Source organism: Ictidomys tridecemlineatus, chromosome 13 (genome assembly GCF_052094955.1).
Source record: "Ictidomys tridecemlineatus isolate mIctTri1 chromosome 13, mIctTri1.hap1, whole genome shotgun sequence".
In the NCBI taxonomy this organism is placed as follows: domain Eukaryota; kingdom Metazoa; phylum Chordata; class Mammalia; order Rodentia; family Sciuridae; genus Ictidomys; species Ictidomys tridecemlineatus.
In genome coordinates this window covers 87110787-87130414 of record NC_135489.1, presented here as the reverse complement: position 1 = coordinate 87130414, position 19628 = coordinate 87110787, and the positions used below count along the sequence as shown (strand labels likewise).

Sequence of the window (19628 nt, the reverse complement as noted above, 5' to 3'; positions counted from 1 at the left end):
CAGCAGAAAAACAGATCAGGTAATTTTTATATGTGACAAGGTTTTGTTAGCTGTTATTTCTGTGTACTGTATGCTTGAAGTGATGAAGCCACATTTTAAGTACTGTCTTATAATCCAATTGTTCACTAATAAGTAACTTTCTCTAGTGTGTCTGATTTAGTGATTTAAAATTTAGTAAAATGTTACATTTTATCTTGATGATGCTTACAGAGATAAATTGAAGGGTCATGAAGTTCTTCCCTAAAAGTAATGAACATTAAGCTCTAGTTTGATTTTATAAGTTCTTTAACTATCATAGTTTTTTAAAAAAATGTTTATCTTATATAATGATGAGATACAAGATAAACAGTTTTTTAAAACTATGATAGTTATACAAAATACATGTATGAAGATGTGAATTTGGTATCAACATATATAATCAGAGATATGATAAATTATGGTATAATGGTGTATTAAGGATTGTAATGTAAAAATAAATTTAAAAAAGGCATAAGTTGATGATTATGCTAATTAGCTTAACAAGGGCAAGCATTTCATGTATACACATATCCAAACATCTGGTTGTATATTTTAAATATATATCACTTTATTTGTCAATTATACCTCAATAAATCCAGAAAATAAAAAAAACTGTTTATCTTATAAAGGAAACTAAATATGAAAATAAAGATGAATAAAGTCTTGCAGGAACCTTACGGAGATGGTAGGTTTGTTAAGTCCCAAGGTAGCTAGGTGTACTAGAGTCTGTGTTCTCTGAAAATCTCACTAACTCAAGTGTTATGCTTTTCCCCCCCTTCCCTTAACCAGGAATTGTGGTGCTTGGAATAAACAGAGCTTATGGCAAAAATTCACTTAGTAAAAATCTTATAAAAATGGTGAGTGTAAAGATTAAACTGTTTGCTTCTAATTTTAAGATATAGTATTGATATCAATCTGAAAATTATCTTTTTTTCTTTTTCTTTCCTATTCTTCCTATTTTGGTTTATTTATCAAAAGCTGTGGATGCCTTAAAATCTGATAATAAAGTTCGGACTATAATAATCAAGAGTGAAGTTCCAGGGATATTCTGTGCTGGTATGTAAATGACTTTTATTGTGAAATTATATTTAAGGGTTAGTGTGTCCTCAGTAGTGGCCCATTGTTCCTTCAAATGTTCTGTGGTTTGGTTTAAACTTCATTACTGGCAGCAACTTGGTCTGTTTTTCATGAGAAAAATAACATGTTTACTCTGTCAGCATTAGAATCTTTTGCAACATGTGGGTTTGGTAAATTCTGTATTTACCAAAAAAAATATTTTGAGTCATTAACATTTGCTTGTGGTGCATACATAAATCATATTTATGAAACATCAATTGGGAAGAAAAAATTAGGTGTCCAACAAAACATTATTCCCTGTATGTTAGTTGTTCAGAAGATGCGCGAATTGACTGGCAGTTGCTGCCTCATCTCAGAGTGCCAAGTATAGATAATTTGCTTTGAAGATGGGTGTTTATGGTAGTATCCAGGTGGGGCCTGGATGTGTCTGTGCTATCTGTGGTAGCAAAAGATAACTAATTCATATATACATTTTTGTGTTTGTGTTGCATTTCTCAAAGCTAAACATCAAGTTATTTTGCATTTTCCCTATTTCCTAGTATTTCTAAGCCAAGATGTTAAATGAATCTGTTTCAACAAGTGAAAAATGTGTGTGATCAAAATAAAAAAGCTGATAACATGCAGCATCATTATTATTAATTTATTTATTTACTAATAATCAAATAGAGACAGAAGTTGATTGAAGCATAAAACTATTTTATTTCAACAAAAATATAAATAGGGTAATTTTCTTGAAGTAATCAGACATTCAAGTCAGTGCAGTGTTTTATTCATTGAACAAATTTTTATTGAGTGCTTAGAATTCTATATTTGGAACAGTTCTTAGAACATGAGGGTATATTTGTAGACAGATGTTTTTAGAGGTGCCTAATTATGGCCTGTATTCTTTAGTTACTCAGTGTTTTTAGGTTTTAATCTATAGCTTCCACTGTAAAACATAGAATTTTAAAGTATTAAGAAATATTCATTGCAAAAGTTTTGGCTGTGGTAAGGTTTTATTGTTTTGTTATAATGTAATGTAGCATACCTAAAAAAGGATTGCTTTAACTCCATTTGTTTCATCGAAGAACATAGAATCACTGTCCTCAGATGCTTGGGTGATTATGTTAGGCATTCAGGCTTCTGTTTTCACATTTGTCAAAGTTAGTGCTATCTGCCTAGTAGGGTTGGTGGAGACTTTGATGTGGCAGTGTAGAGAAAGCACAGTGCACTATATTTGTCCCTTTCTACCCTTAGGGGATTGGTTTCAGGACTCCCTGAACCTTCGCCCTCAATTCTCTTCGTGCTCCCAATTTCCATGAGTACACAGATCAGCAGGTGCTCAAGTCCCTTATGTAAAATGGTGTGGTGTTTGCATAACCTACCCACATCTTTCCATATACTTTAAATCATCTCTGTATTACTTATGTTACCCTGCTGCAACCAGTGTGGCCAAACTAGCAATTCCGGCAAGGGGCGATGGGAGATTAGAAAAATAAAGACTCAAATATGCAGATTTTTGAAGATAACAGCTGGGATTGGGTGGAACACTGCTCTCTGAAGGAGAAGGAGGTCTAAAGAATCATGCTAGCAATCTTTATTATATATGGCTCATTCAGATTCAAGATATTCTTTGCAAGCATTATTCTTTGTATTCATGAAAGTTAGCAACTTTATGCAGCTTATTCCTCGGTTACATTCTAAATTTGCAATGTGCAACCTTAGGAGGTTTGTGTGTCCCTCAAGAAAGTCCATTGTCTAAAATTACTGTTAATGCAGGCAGGTTCAGGAGCAGCAGAGCTGGTGAAACATTGTGGTTGTCCCAGGAACTGGGTGCCTGGGATCAAGGTCTAGACTCTTGCACAGAGCTTCCTCATGGAATGCATTACCATAGCAACTAGGCATCTTGCACCTTTGCAGATTAACTTTCCTAGGTACTAAGCATGCCACAGCCATGAAGACATCAGGGACCCCAATTTCAGACACTGCTCTCCGATCTACTTGGCACCGCTCTTCAAAATGCCGAATACAATGTAAATGCTATGTAAATAGTTGTAATACTATATTGCTTAAGGAATAATAACAAGGATACAAGTCTGTACATGTTCAGTACTTATGAATCCCCCCTGCCCCACCCCCCGCAAGTATTTTCTGTCTGTGATTGGTTGAATCTGAGGATGAAATCCATGGATACAGAGAGCCAACTGTATCCAATAAGTGATAGCTGTATGTTTCTTATAAAGGCTTTACATTTATTTTCAATTCTTTTTCTTGAGCAGTGTGAGGAATTTAGACCAAGAGAATTAGGATTCTTATATGTGTAACTTTTAGGACAGGGTTAACATGGTTTTGAGGTAAAAGGCTCTCATACCATGACTGGTGGCTGTGAGGTTCTTTTGGGGCTGCAGGGTAGCTTATTAGAAAGTTGTAGTGTTAGGATTTTTAATGCAGCCTAAAATAAAAGGTATAGTGTTAAGTTTTAAGGCAGGCTCAAATATATGAATATACATGAATCTCTGAGGAGTAATGGTGATATTGTGAGGGAAGAACAGCACCTAAAAAAATAAAAATAAGTGTTGTCGGATATAGTGGTGCACCCCTGTAATCCTAGCAGCTTGGGAGGCTGAGGCAGTGGATGCATGTTCAAAGCCAGCCTCAGCAATTTATTGAGACCCTGTCTCAAAGTAAAACATAAAAAAGGATGGGGATGTAGCTTAGTGGTTAAATGCCCCTGGGTTCAATCCCTGGTACCAAAAGGAAGAAGAAGAAAAAAAAATAGAAGTGTTAACATTCATCTAACTGTTCTCTCTCTATTGGTAATAGATTTGTAATTATCACCCTGTAATTACTGGTAGAATTTAAAAATTTTTAAAATCTATTTCTTGGTCTTGGTAACTCATTTGTTCTTCATCTCTACATTAGTAATATTGCTTGAAAAAGGCTTAATACTTCAGTACAGTTTGAAACTGTTAGAGGTTGCCCTTTCCCCCCAAAGGGCACATTAAATAATGTACCAGATGCTGTTTATCAGTTGAGTAAGAGCTTTTGAGTACCATCCCATCTACTATCTTTGCTTTATGTACTTTTAAATTTTTACATGATCAGGGTCATCTTTCATATTTTAACTTATGACATTTTTTACTATATTCTGCCCCAAATCAGTGTTCGATTTGTAGAAAAATTGGGCCAAGTCATTTATTTTAGTTAGTGTATCTAATTGAACCATTCAATCAGATTTCTCTGAAAGGTTTTCTTCTCTTACATGTACTTGAAATAGGTAGGCCACTGGGGTCTGTCTGTATATATTTGTGTGCATGAAATATAATTCCTGGTAAATAAAGTCTCTTTACTATTAAAAGAGTATTTAAACTCATCATAGCCTATATTTGTCATAAATATCTTAATTTTAATCAGGCTGCATTTATTTGTTATTGTTGAAGAATTCAATCTTTCACGTTATAAAATCTGTAATTTCTTTTCTGAAGTAGCAGTAATAGTCTCTTGACTACAACATCCTCAGAAACTGTATATTCATTTATTGGTTACTCTTGTGGAAGAAGAATAACCTTCCCTGTCCCCACAAAGTCACTCATTTTCCCTCTTCCCTCTTGGCTTTCACAAAGATTTCTGTATACATCAGCATTCCAGTGGTACCTTGTTCATTTCTAAAAACCTAAAGTGTGTGAAGTAGTTGTGCCTCACATTTCTTTTTTTCGTATTGGGGATTGAACTCAGGGGGTGCTTAGCCACTGAGCCACACTCCTAGCCCTTTCTTGTATTTAATTTAGAGACAGGGTCTCACTAAGTTGCTTGGGGCCTCGGTAAGTTGCTGAGGCTGGCTTTGAACTTGGCATCCTCCCATCTCAGCCTCCTGAGCCTCTGGGATTACAGGTGTGCACCACTGCACCCGGATTGCCTCACATTTCTTGAGCATATGAGCTGCTCTCATTCTTTGAGAATCATCTTTTGTCTCCTCAGAACCTAACACCTAATCCTTTAAATAAAGCATTGATTTGCTGATGCTGTTGTAGTGTTGTTGGGATGAGTTTTAAGTAGCTTCTTTGAGTAGTCACAGACCACTTTTCTTTTCACTGATAGTGTTTTGATTGCTGACTAGATTCATTTCCCTACATCCTTTTCCTAAAATGGTAGGAAAATAGATAAGATTCCTGCATTGTATTGGAGGTTGGATCACATGATTTCTAATTTCCATTTAATTTAATTCTAATTTCCATTTATTTAGAATTCATAACTATATTTCACTTACATTTTTAATTTTTAATCAAATTTTACATTAAAAAACCATTAGATCAAAATGTATAGAAAATTATACTGAGAAATCTCTATTATTTCCCTAAGAATAATAATTTAATAATTTTTATCCTTTAGTATTTTATTGTGTTAATATATATGTCTATGGATGAATATAGACATGCACTTATCGGAATGTTAAGCAACTCTTTAAAGCAATACATATTAAGGTTATGTATGATGGTGTGGAAAACACCTAAGAGTAGACAGTTGTATACAGAATGTTATGCCCATTGTTACTCTAATTGTGTGAAATGTCTATAAATAAAATCATGATTTAGGGTGGTATTTCATTTTCTTGAAACGTTTCTGAAATGATAAATTATATTAACAAATTATGTTAGGCAACTACATATAAAGTAATAACTTCAAAAAATTATAAAGTATGTTCATCTATTTTTCTGTTTTGGTAACTTAAATTGTAACATTAGCTGAGTTCCAGAATTATTATTAAAAATTTGAGAGGCAGAATTTTAGACTGAAAAGAGATGTCAAAGAACAATTCTGATCCTTTCAAGTTGTAGAATTTCAGTTTGTAGAATCTCTGTGAGGTGAAGGACCTGATTAAAGACCCTTAGCTTAGTTACTTCTCTTGATTCCAAAGGCAGGGCAAGCACTCTGCTGCAGAATCATCCCCCTTGGCCCTGCCTGTCAGTTTCCTTTATGTGTTTTCAATCTAAAATAAAAGAAGTATGAAGACTTATTTTTAAAGACATTTTTGCAATTAAAATTTTACGCACTTACCTATCTTAGTGGCCCTGTGGCTTGGGAATCACTTTTGTATACCTACTTGTAGATTAGAAGACTGCTTCTGGGTTCATGGCCTGCCTTTACTTCTCTCAGATATTGAGAAATAGCATTTTGATAGTCAACCTTCTTGTGAAGCATTGGCTACATAATGATGAGAGATTGACTTGAATGTGTGCTGCTACCCCTGTATGTTGTAGAAATTATTTATTTCTTCACTTTAAAAAAGTTTACTTTATTTTTTATGTACACAAAAGATAAAATAATTGTCACTTTGAAATGTTTAGACACTCAAAATTTTAATGTATTTTACCTATAATGAAATTAGGAGAGAATTCTTTTGCTTATGCTATTGCCTTAGATGGAAACTGTAATCACAGTCATCTGTTTATTTTTGTTCAACTCTTCTAATACTTCCTATCAGAGTGCATGTGCATTGTTTTTACCATAACATTTAAAATGAAATTTTATGGGAAATTACTGAGATTGAGAGGTTTTTTTGTTTGAAATTCCTCAAATAGCTGATAAATAATTCTTGGTAATTGATTACTGTATTTAGAACTCTAAATTGAGTGTTTCACTGAATTATATCAGTGTAGGCTTTTTTTTCCCCTCTCAAATAAAGTAAAGGTTGTTTTGCTTCTGCTTTTGAATTCTAGTAAATTGTGTTATGACTAAAGACTTCTCACTAAAATTGTCAACATGCATTATTGAATACTTGTGTATTGTTTAAATGAATACAGATGTCATGACAGGAATAGTTATGTAGGAGCCTGTGATCTGTTAAATATTGTTTCAGATTCTTAATTGTTATATATTTGCCTAGTAGTCATTTTGAAAGTTTGATAAGTAATGTAAAAGGGACATACACCATGAATATATGTTAGTTCAGTATGTCAGCATAGTTTTTATTGTTGTATATGATTAAAAATTATTGAGATATAACTTACTTGCAATGAAATTTACCATTTTTAAGGGTATTAATGAGTCTTGACCAATGTTTGAACCAAGATTACACTCATTTTAAAGATCATGTTCATAACTTTAAAAACTTTCAGTCTCTTTCCCTTACTCTGAACTCTTATTAAAATCTAGGTCTTTGTGCTGCTGCTGTACTTTCGTCTTTTCTAGAATTTCTTATAAATGAATTCATATTCTAGGTGGTCTTTTGTGTTTGGCCTCTTTCACTTAGTGTAAAATGCTTTGAACTTCACACATGTTTTATGTTTCAGCAGTTTCATTTATTTGCTGAGTGTGCTTTTTATTTCCTTGCTGAATATTTATTTTATATGCTGAGTAGTCCATTGTATGAGCTTATTTTTTTCTTCTGTTCACCAGTTGATAGTTGTTGATAGTTTTCATTTTTTTTGGCTTTTGTCTTCATTACTTCTGTGTTAGCTTTTATTTACTATAATAAAATACTTGAGTTAACTTAAAAAGAGGAAAAAAGGTTATTTTGACCCATAGTTTTTCAGGTTCCAGTCCATGATCTATTAGCCCCATTGATTTGGGTAGCATATCATAGAGAGAGTGTATGGAGGAGCAAAACCACGCACATCAGGAGCCAGAGAGCCAAGGGAAAGGAGAGAAAGGTCCAAGGTTCTTTTCTAGAGCAGGCCTCAGTTGGATTAGGGACCTCCCAAATCCTCTAACTCTCAAACTACCGTCTACCAATACTGCTACCCCGGGGACCATTCTTTAACACATGGACCTTGGGGGAGCTTTCAGTATTCAAACTGTTCCAGCTTCCGTGACCATTCGTGTACAAATCTTTTTGTGATTGTGTGTTTTTATTTCTCTTGGGTAAATAGGAGTGGACTGACTCAGTTTTATCTTAACCGTGTGTTTAATTTTGTAGGAAAATGGCAACTGTGAACAAGGCCCTGGGTTTGATCCCTAACACCAAAAACCCAAACAAACAAAACCCAAGAAACTTCTAGCTCTTTTCTGTATAATTTTTCATTTTCATCAGCAGTGTATTAGAGTTCTAGGAGTTCCACATGTATTCCCACACTTTATATTATCAGTCTTTTTAATTGTGAGCCTCCTAATAGATATGTAGTCAGATGTCACTGTGGATCCAATTTGCATTTATCTAATGATGTGAATTTTGAGCATCTTTTTTTGTACCTGTTTGTCATCTGCATATATTTTTTGTGATTTGTGTGTTCAGGTCTTTATTGCATCTTCTAGAATTGTAAGGGTTATTTATATTATTCTTGGCACAGGTCTTTTATAGAATGTTTGCAGATTTTTCTTCCTGCTGATTGGCTTGCCCTTTTCTTTATAGTTTAAGAACAAAGATTTTTCATTTGGAGACTTTCTTATCAATTCTTTTTCTTTATGATTGATAACTTTCTTATGAATTAAGGAATGTTAGTCTATCTCAAACTCAGAAAAATTTTCTCTGTGTTCTCTTCTAGTACTTCCGTAGGTTTTATATTTTACATTGAGGATGTGATGTATTATAAGTTGATTTTTGCATATATCATGAGATAGAGATTGAGATATGATAGTATGATTAAAAAATGTATTAGGGACCTCCCAAAGCCTCTACCTCTCAAACTTTGTCCTACCATCAAAGCAAAGAGTCCTAAAAACCCTGAAAATTTCCTGAATGGTGAGAAGGCCTTCTCTTTGATAGAGATGATATAAGGTGTGACCGCCAGCTGGCTTCAGGATGGAGATTTCTAGTTAGGAAAACAATTGTGGGATCAGAGGGTTAGAAATTCTAGCATCCTTGCTCTCAACCACTGGGTTATAGCGAGGGGCCAGAGATTTGAGTTCAGTCACCAGTGACCAATGATCTAATTAGTCAGGCCTGTGTAAGAAACCTATGTTAAAAACAGTGGGATTCAGAGAGCTTCCAAGTTGGGAAACACATTGATGTGCTGGAGAAGTCGGGGGAGTGCCGCATCCCTTGCCCTATGAATCTGTTTTTTTATAATACAGCTATAAAAGCAAGTAAAGGATTTTCCTGAATTCTAAGAGTTATAGTGAATTAATGAATCTGAGGAGGGGCTTATGGAAACCCCCAATTGGTTTCCATAAGTTAGTCAGAAGTATCAGTTGCCCTTGAGATTTGTGGTTGTTATCTGAAGTGAGGACAGTTTGGTACAACTGAGCCCTTAGCTTCTGGGGTTTGTACTAACTTTGGGAGTTAGTATTAGAATTTAATTGGATTGTTGTATACCCAGTTGGTATTGGAGAATTGGGATAGACGACCCCCCCAATTTGGTATTAGAAATAGTATTAGAAAAAATAATATTGTTGGTGAAATCTCAGTCCTTGTCCCTGATGCCAATCCAATAACGTGGACACGGTTTTGAAAAAAAAAAAAAGGAGAAAGAAGGTTTATTGCTTTGTTTTCAGAGGAGAAACACAAGGTACTCCTGTCCCAAAGGCTGCAGTTCTCCCCATCAGCAGGAACAGGGGGCGTTTAAAGAGGTGACTCAAAGGCTACATTCCACAGGTCCTGTCTAGATGTCTAGAGTCATAATTCACTTGTTAATTTGGGAGATAGTCATTTCTGAGATCTTTTGGTGCCATCCTCAAAGCCTAGATGACTTTGTTCCTATGGTGGGTGTCTACTGCGGACAGATAACTCTGCCCAGGATGGGAAGAAAGGTAATCCTGTTTCCCTTGATATTAGGGATGGAGAGAGAGATTAGGAAGGAGCAGGGAGAGAGGAAGAGAAAGAAACAATGTCCATTTAAACAATAAATTGTAGTATTAGAGCAGCAAGGTGTATATTCAAAGCATAAAGTGGACACTGTTGCAGTACCATGATTGGTGTCCGGCATGGAGTTTGCTAGATGGACTCACAGAAGTCAGAAGAGTGCTCTACTTAGCTTGTTACCATTTCTAGTTTATCCACTGGCTAAAAGTAAGGAAGAACTAAATATTGCCTGTAAAAAAGTAAATAATAATGGATCACCTCATTCTCCTATTCAGTCCCCAGGAATACAGTGTACAGGAGGCAGAATCCAAGGCTCACAGAGCTGCTGTGTCTGAATCCAGGAGCTTGTGAACATGTGACCTTACATGCTAAAGGGGACTTGGCAGAGAGGAGTTTTCTTGATTTACCGAAAGGACCCAGTGTAAAATCAAGGGTCTACATGAGAGGAGACAGAAGGAAGCTGAGAAGGAGAAATGACGAGAGAAGCAGAAATTATAGGGATGCAAAGAAAGGGCCCTGGGCCAAGGAATACAGACAGCCTGGAGAAGCCCAAGAGGCAGAGATGCACATCCGGAGCTTCTGGGAGGAAGGCAGCCACGCCAGCCCATTTCAGACTTCTGCCTAGAGCTGCCGAGTCGTCCCTCTGAGTCTGTGGTTGTGGTCCAGCAGCGGGGGAAAATGATGCCAAATGTGTGAGGAGTCTTCTACTGCGGCCGTCACCTTCTTCTCAGGCTCTCGCTGCTTGCTGTCTCCTCCTGTCCACTTCCCTTCTTACTCTGTTCCAGCCAGAGCTCATTCTCCTCCTGGGCTCATTGCTCTGTGTTCCCTCTGCTTGGAAAAGCCTCTGCTCAAATGTCATAGAAAGTGGTTCTCATCACTTTTACTGAAGCAGACCTCCCTGCTTCCCCCACTTCTGTCGTGTTTTTCTGTATTTAGAACTTCATCTTTGAACTTTTCAGTTCCTCAATTTATTTTTCACGGTTTATTATCACTATTATTATCACTACTTATTTATAACCCTCACCCATAGTTAGGCTTCTTCCCTGCCTTCAGGGGAAGGCCTATTGCCAGAACAGTGCATGGACCGTAGAAGGTAGTTTAGCAAGTAGTTCACAGGATGGCTGTGTCAACAGTTTTGAATGGTGAGGAAGTAACATTGGCAAAGTGTCATGATTAAATAAAATGAGCTTTGTTACACAGGACATGTGTAGGTGGCTTGTGTGGTTAAGAAGAATGACTTGTTCTTGAGATAGTGTGAGAGTCTCACAGATGGGAGATTATAACTAGGGTACCAGTAAAAGCTGACCCCTCTCTTCCCCTCATGAATTTGAAGTGGGGACTGGTGTGGATTAAAGTATCAGTTTAATTACTTACTGTTAAAACGATTTGGAAATGTGATTTAGACACAGGTCCAAATGGATTCTCAGTTCTTTCACTGCCTCCAATAACAGAGATGCTTTGGAAGAGCAGAGTTGCTTGGGGGTGAGCAGAGAATAGGCTGCTCTGGAAGGTGGACAGATGATCAGAAGACCTGAGCTATTTTCCCTTAGTTTCCTCACTCCAAGCTGACTGGCTGGGTTGTAAGGAGGGCCTTGGGGCAGCGAGGAGCAAGAGGGTCTTCCGAGAAGCAGGCTGAGTCAGCTCTTGAGCTGGGTCAGGATTGAGAGAGCTCCAGCTAGAAAAGCAGAGTTAAACAACTTAGAAAAAAGCAGAGTTAAACAACTTTATTAGTCGATTCTTGGCAGTTGATCTTGAGCAGCGGCATTTGCTTTCTTAGGGGTTTCTCTGGGAAGTGGCATTATTCTGGCTATCAGCAAACATTTTTCAGTCATAGGCCAGATATTTTAGGCTTTTGGCCACCTTACAAACTTCATCACATATTCCTTATTTTACTTTTAAAACCCTTTAGAAAAGTGAAGACCATTCTTGAGGGCTGTATTAGTAGTCCATTTTGTGTTATTGTAACAAAACACTTGGGTCAGGATACTTTATAAAGAAAAAAGATTTATTTTGGCTAACAGTTCCAGAGGTGCAGGGTCTAGGAGCCTCTTTCGATGATGGTCTTCTTGCTAACAGAGTCCTGAGGTAGTGCAGAGCATCTCATGGCAAGAGGCAGGGAATATGTGTGTGTATGTATCTTCTGGTCTTTCTCCATCTTCATGTAAAATTATCGGATTCATTAATTGGCTGCACCCTGATGACCTTATCTAATCCTATTCACATCCCAGAGGTCCAGTCTCTGAACCTTAAGTTAGATTAAATTTTCACTCTTTTCATACCTCACACTTGGGTAAGACTGGCCTGTCTCGGCTGCTGTTTACTGACCCATGGTCCTGACTCAGTTATTTTCTCTCCTCTTTGCTTAAACCAGTCCATTCCCTGGAACCTGGCCCCTCTGCAGCTGCAGGAACCAGGGTGAGAGACATTGGGCGGAGGGAAGAAGCCAGAGAGGCCTGGCTGTGGAGGTGTTATGTCTTGGCCTGTAGTAAAAGTGTTCACTGATCTGCAAACAGCTGGACTACTCATAGTTCAAGAAATATTTTGTTGAGTGACAGCTCATGTGGATGAATGTTAGATTGGAAAGTGAGTACCAATTAGAATGATCTTGAGGTTTATGGTTTCCAAATCCCCCCTGAGGAGAATTTCCATGTGAGTAACTTTGGACTTTTGGGGACAAAATAAGATTGAGATAGATGAAGGTAGTCAGTATTTTTATATTCTCTGTAAAAGTAAAGGCAACATGGTTAATAAATGCCAATCTAGAACTGGGGTTGTGACTCAACAGTAGAGCGCTCGCCTCACACACATGAGATCCTGGGTACAATCCTCAGCACCACATAAAAATAAATAAACAAAATAAAGATATTCTGCCCATGTATAACTGAAAAAATATTTTTTAAAAAATGTCAATCTAACTTACTCACGTTAAAAGCAATCCTTTCATGTGTTTGGAGGAGATGGTCCAGTACCATTACTCCATCTCAGTCCAAGTTGCGGGTGACTGGTTTTGTTTAGTGGGGAATGGGGTTTGAGGAATCAAGGTCTAGGTGCTCCATGTGCTCATTATTGTTTCATTGTCTTTGCTACTAGGCCCTTTCCTGAGACAGAGCTAAGAAATAGATAAATTCTATATTATATACATACACATGTATTTAAATCAATTCCTTATTTATACATTGAAAACCATGAGTTCATATGACACCTGTGTTTCTAGTTCAACACCGCAGAGTTCGCATCTTCTCTTCTCCCATTCCATATTTGTGTTGCCAGCTCAGTCCTGTCATACTCAGAAGGTGTTTCAGAATTGCTGATCCAAACCACTCTGACAAACAAATTGCTGATCCAAAACCCTCTAACCAGAGCTTATTATTTATTTATTTAGACTGAGAGTATATGATCTGTAATCATAGGTGATACTAGCAGTATTGTTTTGAAAGTTACTTATGTTATTTCTCCTTCATTGTAGTTGTTTTATTTATTGAAATTAAAGTTAGGTGTATGTACTCTTGTTAATTTTATTTTCAATACATAAAATATTAACTTTGGTTTCAAAAGTCAAAACTAGTTAGAGATAAGAGAAGTATCTTGCTCTTTCCAATCCCTTTCCTCTAGTTCTCATCCTTAAGGGAGTTAATGGATGTCATTAGTTTCTAGATTATACTTCATATGCTTCCTTTTGCAAAATTAAGGATATATCCACTTATTAACCTACTTACATTCTTTCTTACATAAGTTGCAGTGTGTTTTGTAGTTAGCAGTACCTCCTGGGCATCATTTCATATTCATAGAAATGTGATGATACCTAGGTGTGTATGAGTGGTTATTGAGGCATTTTCAAGATGGAGAGGTTACCACAGTTTGCATGTGTATGGAATTGATCCTGTCCTTATGGAGAGGGAGAACTGATGTCACTTTTAGTAGAGAAGCTTTGAAGTATGCCAGTGAGGCTGGGGTGCTGGACAGAGTGGGAGGTTTTGGTTTTGGTTGGTAAAAGGATACTTTATTTTAAGGAAAAAAAAATGAAGTCCTGTTTATTAGAGTCTTAAATTCTGATAGAATTCGATGACAGTGTTCTTTATACCAACTGTGGAGGTACTATAAAAAAATTTTACTTGATAATTTTTAAAGATTCAAGTTTTATATTGAATGGGAGTTAAGTGTGACTTTGGATCCTAGATGAGGAGGTGTGTGTTAATTTAGTGCTCGAGAAGCTGTGAGGGTAGTCATGTCTTACCAAGAAGGCAATGCTCCTTAACATCACTTGGTTCCTCCTAGTCCAAATTTTATCTCAAAATTTCCTGTAATAATTGAGACTAATAACAGTCTCTACCAATCAAGATCCGTTTATTGAGAAGAGATAAGAACTGAAGCAGAACCAATTTATCATTCATAAATCATCATCTAGGAGATGGTGAGTTCTCATTGTCATAACAGAAAAAATGATCAAAATTGACTTAAACTGTAAGGCTGCTAGGATTGCCAGAATCCAGAGAGTCTGAATTTTTCTGTAATTCCTTTGTCTTTCCTCTGTACTTGAGCTTTATCCTCAGCTTGGTAGCCTGAAGCTTCTGCAGTTCTGGGCTTTACATCCACATATGATCTTGTTGATGGGAAGAGAATACTTCCAATCTAAAACCTGTAGCTCTCAGGCAGATCTTGGTCTGACTGCTTAGGAGAATGGACTATCCTGATTAGCTCAAGTCAACTGGGGCCCACCCCTAGGGGTGGGGAGTAGGTTAATTTTTCCAATATGTGGATGGGGAAATAATGAGGGCAGACACCAGAACAAAAATAAGGCTACATTAGGAAACATAATGAGAGGCATAGATGCTAAGTTGAAGGTCATATTCAATAGATGGTTAGTATTTACGGATTTTAAAAATTTCTGCTCTCACCTGTTTTCATTGGGGCCCAATTAACAAGAAAACATGTATTTCATTCATTTTTTACTTTTTTTGAAGTGCCTTCTACATGTCAGGTACAGTTCTAGGATCTGGGGATGTAGCCATAAATAAGTCAGAAATAACCTCTGCTTTTGTGGAGCCTCCAAAGGCAATGGGAAGGACCTCATGGTTTTGCTAAGAGGATGTGTACAATAGTATTCCTAAATCTTCTGTGGTGTCTGCACGAACATTTACATTATGTAGCTTGTAACTTACTTATAGGAAGGCAAATGTGTGTACAAAGGGGATGGGAAAGAAATAGATGGCACAGAAATAAAAACTAATCATTGGCTTGATTATTATGACTTTATAAATCTAACAGTGAAAATATTTTGAAGTCAGGGATCAAAGTCTTCCACTGTCTTCTCAACAAAATTAAGCCATCATCATTTCAAAAGCACTGCATTTCTACATTGCAAGTGCAAGATGAACCAAGAGTAAATATATATCTATTAGAGATATATTTGAAATATATCTATTGAAATATTTACAAAGTCAGTCTTTATAAACCTGTGTATTCCAGATTCATGCATGAATTAAACAGTTTGATTCAAATGATTCATCCCTTTATGTGTGTTTGGGTATATCTGTGAGCATATATGTGTATATTTGCATATGTGTATGTATATGTAGGGTGTGTGAATATAGATTTACATGCATATACCAGGAAGATGTATAATAAAATACAGTTTTGCTGTGTTTAATTTTTTGTTATGTTTACTAATAATTTTCACCTTCTTTTTACTTTTCCTTAAATTATTTGTAAAATGACTAAATATTAAACAAAATCAAGAGTCCATTGGCCCCTTCTTCTAGAGTGTTGGCTATTTTGCCTAGTCTGCTGAGGGTTAATGTTAGGCACGTATATGGATCATTTTTCGTAGTGGTTGATGACAAGGAATTCTTTTCAAGTACACATGGAATATTTATGAAATTAACTGTCTGCTAGGACATGAAACAAACATCCACAGATTTAAAAGAACTGCAATCATTGGAGCACATTCTGTCACCCTAGGCAGTTATAGTATAACTCATTTAAAAAAAGATAATTAAGTACAGTCTCTTACGTTAGGAAATTTTAAGATAACTTGGAAATAACTTGCAGCTCGGCAAAGGAATCTAAATGTAAATTAGAAAATATTTAGAACCAGTTGCCTACAGAAACACTTTAAAAGTTGTGGAATACAGTTACAAGTGTGATACACTGTGTTTTAGGAAAGAAGAATGGCTTACATGAATAAACTAAGCATCCAATTTCAGTGACAGAAATAACTACAGAATAAACTCAAGATAGTGTAGAAGGAAGTGAAGTGAGTCTAAACTAATGACATGGAAAACACAAATTCAGTAATCAGGAGAATAAAGTCTATCTGATTCTTTGAAAAGTCAAATAAACATTTGGCAAGATTAATCATGGGTGAGGGAACAAATACAAAATAGGTAAGATAATATTGAGAACAATATTATTCTAGTAAATATTCAGGATTTTAGGTGGGATGTATAAATTACTAGAAAATAAAACTTGCCCCAAACTGACTTACTAGAAAATTTTAGTAATCCCAGAACAGTATGCTGTGGTTAAACATCTTTCCACACAAAAAGCACCTGGATTTGACAACTGTTTTAGTCAGCTTTTCACTGGTCTGACCAAAAGACCTGATAAGAACAACTTAGAGGAGGTGAAGTTTCTTTTGGCTCACGGTTTCAGAGCTTATGTCCATGGTTGACCGACTCCATGTCTCTGAGCCTCAAGTGAAGCAGAATATGGTGGAAGCATGTGGCAGAGGAAAGCAGTTCCGAGCTGAGCTTGGCATCGAGGAAGTGCAGAGAGAGAGCTCAACTCACCGGGGACAAACTATAAATCCCAGTTTGTGCTCCCAGTAGCCTACTTCCTTCAGCTGCAACCTATCTGTCTACTGTTGCCACAGTTAATTCATATCAGTGTATTAATCCAACTCATAGTCTAATTATTTCACTTCTGAATGTTCTCACACGTGAACTTTTGGGGGACATCTCATTTCTAAACCATAACGGTGTTACCCAAATGTTCATGGAAGAGATTGCACTTTTTTATACATACAGAAGAAGAGGACACTTTCCCAGCTCATTTTATGAGACCAGGAAAGCCCTGATACAATCACCCCTTAGGAGCAGCACAGGAAAGGAAAACAACATACTACTTTCCTGATCTTAGGTGGGCTCATCCCGGGATACACAGAGCATATGCTCTATCTAGTGCTCTATCTAGTTGGAAATTTAGCTGTGTGAAAGTCATTGGTCATCTTATCTTGATCTTTGGTTTGAATGGAGGGAATAAAAATCCTTGTGGAGTGGGCTCAGGAAAGACCAGGGTGCTCGAATTAGTACCAGATGTTTACAAACACTGGAATGATTGAGAAGTGACGACTTCACTCACAGCACCATAAGGCTTACAAACTTGGGAGCAGTTTCATCTTTTGCTACTGTGGAAAATGTAGCTAATTTCTCATCCACTAGGTTGGCCCAGTTTAATAAGTCAGGGTTCAAGAGAAACAGAACCAATAGGATATAAAAGGAGATTTATTATGAGGCATTGCTCATCCAATTATGCAGATGGAGAAGTTCCAAAATCTACACCTGCAAGCTGGAGACCTTGGAAAGCCAGGGGTATAGTTAGTCCAAGTCTAAATGCCTGAGAACCAGGGGAGCCAACAATGTAAATTCCAGTCCAAAGGCAGGAAAAGATGAAATGAGTTCAAGCAATAAAGCAGGGGAAAAGAGGGCTGAATTCCTTATTCCTCTGCCTTTTCAGGCCCTCAATAGATTAGAAGATGTTCAAGCACATTGGGAGCATGGTTCTTCAAACCCCAAATTGAAATGCTCATCTCATCCTGAAATGCCCTCCTAGATGCACCCTTTGATCTGCTTAATCATGTTAACACATGAAGGTAACCATCACAGTAAGTATGGCAGGGCCACGTACTGGAGATAAGGTGGAGCAGTGCACTGCTGGTGGCAGTGTACAGAGAAGACCACTTTGGAAAACAATTCGGTATTAGTGGCATCATTATCCATGGGTATATGAAGTAATGGGAAGAGAGGAGATGGTTCTTAATTCCGATGCATTATTGGTAAATGTTTACACTCAGCATTTAATAGCAGTTTCACAATATATTTATGCTTTAGTCAACTCTGTGCTAGTAATGCTTGTAATGAAAGTTCAGTCTGGAAAAATCTACCACTTTATAGTTACAGGAAATTGAATAAAAACTAATTCAGTTATATACATATGTAGATGCAGGAAACTGACAAGGTTAACAAACGATTTTAAGATATCAACACTGGTTATATGAGGAAAAAAGTTACAGGAAAGTTGTTGTGGTTTGAATATGATTTATTCTAAACATAACATTGAAATTTGATTTTCTTTGTGGTGATTTTGGGATTTGGTCTTTAAGAAATGATTAAGTCAATAAGAGATTATACTATTTTTGTTTTTTTCAGTATTGGGGCTTGAACCCAGGGTGCTGAGAGAGTCTCTCTAAGTTGTCCATGCAGCCTTGAACTTGGTACCCTTCTACTTAAGCCTCTCCAGTTGTTGAGAGTACCAGTATCCACCCTGTGCTTGGTTAAATTATGCCTTTCTTTTAGGACTGGGTTAATTCTTGTGGTAGTAACCCAGGGCTCAGTTAACTGCCTTGAGAGTGGGTTTTTATACACTGAAACTTCTCCTCTTGTGATCTCTTCCCTGACTCTCCCCTTGCTTTTCCTCTTCCCTGCATGAGTTGAAGTAGCATGAAGCCCTTGATAGTGCCATGGTCTTGGACTTCCTAGTTTTCTCTATTTCTTTCTTCCCTATTTTTTATTTCTTAATATTTGATAAGGATATTTGCCTGTTTGTTTTGTCAGTTACTAAGAGAGTCTGTTAGAAATCTACTGTGATAGTGATTTGTCACTTTTTATTTCAGGTTCTATAAGTCTTTGATTTATGTATATTGGGGGCTGTCTCTTGTCTATTGCTAACTTAGAATTTTTATGACTTTTAGTAGATAATCTTACTTATTACTATATAGTGACCCTCTAGCTTGAGTTATGTTTCTAACCTTAGATTTACTTTTTCAAAATTAGGATATCTTTACAGGTTTCCATTTGGTTAGTGTTTGCATATTTTTTTTATCCCTTTACCTTGCATTTTAAGCTACAGCTCTTAAAAATAGTGGACCTATGGTGAAAAATTATGTGTGTGTGTAAATGTCTTTATTTCATTATTTTTTTTTCTTTTTAAAAATTCTAATTAGTTATACATGACAGAATCCACATCATACATAAATGAAGTATCACTTCTCGTTCTTCTGGTTGTACATGATGTCGAGTTACACAGGTCGTGTAATCATCTCTGCACATAGGGTGATAATGTCCAATTCATTAATTCCCCTCAGCCTAATCCAAAGTACCTCTATTCTTCCCTACCCCAACCCCTTATTGTGGATTAGCATCTGCATATCAGAGAAAACATTTAGCCTTTGGTTCTTTGGGATTGGCTTATTTTGCTTCACATGATATTCTCCAACTCCACCCATTTACCTGAAAATGCCATAATTTCATTCTTATTTAAGGCTGAGTAATATATCACTGTATGTGTGATCACATTTTTTAATCCATTTATCTGTTGAAGGGCACCTAGGTTGGTTCTTTAGTTTAGCTAATGTAAATTGAGCTGGTAGAAACGTCGATGTGGTTGTGTCACTGTCGTATGCTGATTTCAAGTCCTTTGTGTATAACAAGGAGTAGGATAACTGGGTAAAGTGGTGGTGGTTCCATTCACAGTTTCCCAAGGATTCTTCATACTGCTTTCTAGATTGGCTGCACCAATTTGCAGTCCCTCTAGCAATGTT

The 19628-nt window shown here is 36.6% G+C and overlaps 1 long non-coding RNA gene across 1 annotated transcript in view; it reads left to right on the top strand.

The window, feature by feature from the left end:
• The first annotated feature begins 988 nt into the window (after positions 1-988).
• Positions 989-19628, top strand: part of LOC144370205 (uncharacterized) — a 52215-nt gene continuing 33575 nt past the window's right edge. The window contains exon 1 of the long non-coding RNA XR_013430102.1: positions 989-1074. This is a non-coding gene — a long non-coding RNA (uncharacterized LOC144370205). The remainder of the gene's footprint in view (positions 1075-19628) is intronic.